Source organism: Lissotriton vulgaris, chromosome 2_1, assembly GCF_964263255.1.
Source record: "Lissotriton vulgaris chromosome 2_1, aLisVul1.2, whole genome shotgun sequence".
Classification (NCBI taxonomy): Eukaryota; Metazoa; Chordata; class Amphibia; order Caudata; family Salamandridae; genus Lissotriton; species Lissotriton vulgaris.
This window is the reverse complement of record NC_141687.1, coordinates 1,244,277,727-1,244,280,518: the sequence shown is the minus strand read 5'-3', so window position 1 is coordinate 1,244,280,518 and position 2,792 is coordinate 1,244,277,727.

Below are 2,792 nucleotides of genomic sequence, written 5' to 3'. Positions count from 1 at the left end.
GCCACAGGGGCGGGTGGTGGGATGACCGGTGTTGTTGCAGCTTGCCCTGATGGTCCGGGCTGTGGAGTATGGTGTGTATTCCCCTCCATGTCCTCCGTGTTCTCCTCAATCACCAGGGCCTCACTGTCAGTGCTGGGGACATCAGCGCCACCTGTGATGTAAAGTGGACGTTGATTAGTGGCATGTTACGCACACAGTTAGGCTTGCTACATGCATGCAGTCTACCATTCCCTGTCTGGCTGCAGGATTGACTGTCACTGGACATGTGGGGTTCTATGGTACATGTTGGTAATTGTGGGCAGACTACATGTCCCACAATGCAATTGCGCTATGGAGCTGTACATTGGCTGCATGCTTGGGGTTTGTAATGGGATGCACTGGAGTCGTGGACAATGTTAGGGGACAGGGGTTGCAGTCGCATGGCACCTACCTGGTGTGTCTTGGGTGAGTCGGGAGGAGTCAAGCCGGGTCACACCCACGCAGGCCTGTGGGTCGATGGTCTCCTCCACCTGGTCCTCCAGTGGGGTGTTCAGTGGGACGGTGGGCTCCCCTCCACCTGTCGCCAATTGCTCCCCCAGCCTCTCTGCAATCTTTTCTTTTGCCCGCCCTCTCAAGTCATACCAGCGCTTTTTCAGCTCATCCACCGAGCGCTGGGTCACCCCCACGGCATTCACTTTGGCGCGGATGCGCAGCCATATGCGTCTTTTGTCCGCCTCTGGCACCCTTCGGGGGTCTTTGCCAAATAGGCGGTTGTGATCCCTGGAAACTCCTTCAATTTTAGGTGTTCGAGCTCCTGCTCCGAAAACTTTATTTTGCGCTTCCTCCCACTGGTGGAAGCTCCTGCTGCATCCTCTGCCATGGCTGCCACTGTGGTGTCTCCTGCTGTTGTCCTGTTGGAATGCTGGAGGGGAGCTCTGCTACTGCTGCCTGTGCTTCAGCCTCGCACTGCTGAATGAGGGTGGGACCTGCCTACTTCCTGGTTGTGATGTCATCACTGTGCTCAGGATGCGACTTCCTGTTTTTGCTATCTCGCAGTTAGCGAGATCGCAATTTGCGATATCGGTAATTGCGAAATCGCAATTTCAACAGGGGTATCGGCCGATTCTGCGATTATTTACCGATTTCTGCCTTCTCGCAATCGGGGATTGCGGCCGCTTGCGAATCGCATTTTTTCATCGCAAAACATCATGAATGCCGTTCTGCGATTTCTAAATTGCGATTCGCATTTACTTGCAATTTAAAAATCTCAGAATTGGACATTGATGGATCTGGCTCCCAGTTCCTGGGTTTTGTCATAAATACAGTTCAAGCAGAGTTAAAACTACCTGGGGAAAAATTAAGAAAAGTGCAGAACGAGTTAAGGAAAATACCAAAGAAAAAGGGATTAACATTGAGAACATTAGCAAGGGTACTGGGCCTCTTGTCCTCAATGATCCAGGCCATATATTCAGCCCCCCTGCACTTCTGAGCCCTCCAGAGACTCAAGACCAAAGCATTTATATTGAATCAGTCCTATTACCAGAAAATATCCCTGGACTCAGACTCGAGAAAAGAACTACTCTGGTGGTTGAGGAATGCAGAGGTGTGGAATGGCAGAGCCATTTTTGGGGAGGAACCAGAGATAATGATAGAAGCGGATGCAAGCTTAGAGGGATGGGGTGTGAGATGTGGTGACTCATCAACAGGGGGACGTTGGACTGAACGGAAAAAGGAGTTACATATCAACTGCCTGGAACTATTGGCAGGCTCCTTTGTAATTTGCAGCTTTACCAAAGACCTAACGAAGTCTTCAGTCATGCTTTGCATGGACAATGTATCTGCAGTCAGATACGTGAACAAAATGGGGGGACCTCACTCTAAAGGACTATTGGACCTAGCCAAGAACTTCTGGGCCTACTTCCTCAATAATGGTATCTCAGTGATTGCTGAACATGTCCCCGGTCTGAACAACTGGGTTGCATACTGGTTATCCAGGAATTTTAGAGATTCCAGCAACTGGAGGCTAGACAGGGAGACCTTCTTGACCATTCAGATGATATGGGGACCCTTTGGGGTAGATTTCTTTGAAGATAGGCTGAACACTCAATTAACAACATATTTCAGCTGGAGACTGGACCCACAGGTCTTGGGTGTGGATGCCTTTCTTTAGAATTGGCAAGGACTAACACCTTATGCTTTACCTCCATTTGTCATGCTACCAAGAGTAATATTAAAAGTTTGCAGGAGCAGGGAGGTAGCGGTAGTAATAACGCCTCTCCGGAGGTCCCAGGCATGGTTCCCAATCCTGATGAATGAGTATAGACCTACTAATCCTTATACTAACATTCGAGCAAATAATTACAGGTCCTCAGGGATAATGTCACCCCCCTGTACAGCAGGCGCTTCTGTCATTGATGGCCTGGAGGATTTCAGGAGACTGTGGCAAATGCCAGGACTTTTGTCAAATGCTTTCAGACTCATATCAGAGTCATGGGCACCTGGCATATGGAAAGCATATAGACTGGCTTGGCAGAAATGGGTTTATGGTGTATTTGACAAAACTACAGTCCTGTTTTGGCTGATCTAGTACACTAATTACCTATCTATCTGAGATTTTAGCATTGGCCAGTTAATGTCTACAGATAAGCTATAGCAGCAGGCCATTGTCTTGTAGACTGAACCTGTGTGGGTCAAAACCTACTAACTAAGAAGTTAATAAGTAGTATGTGTGTTTTAAACCCACCATCAGCTAAATACAGTGCCCTATGGGATGTTAGATCTTGTGAGCAGCAGCAATAAAGAAGGGAGAAGAT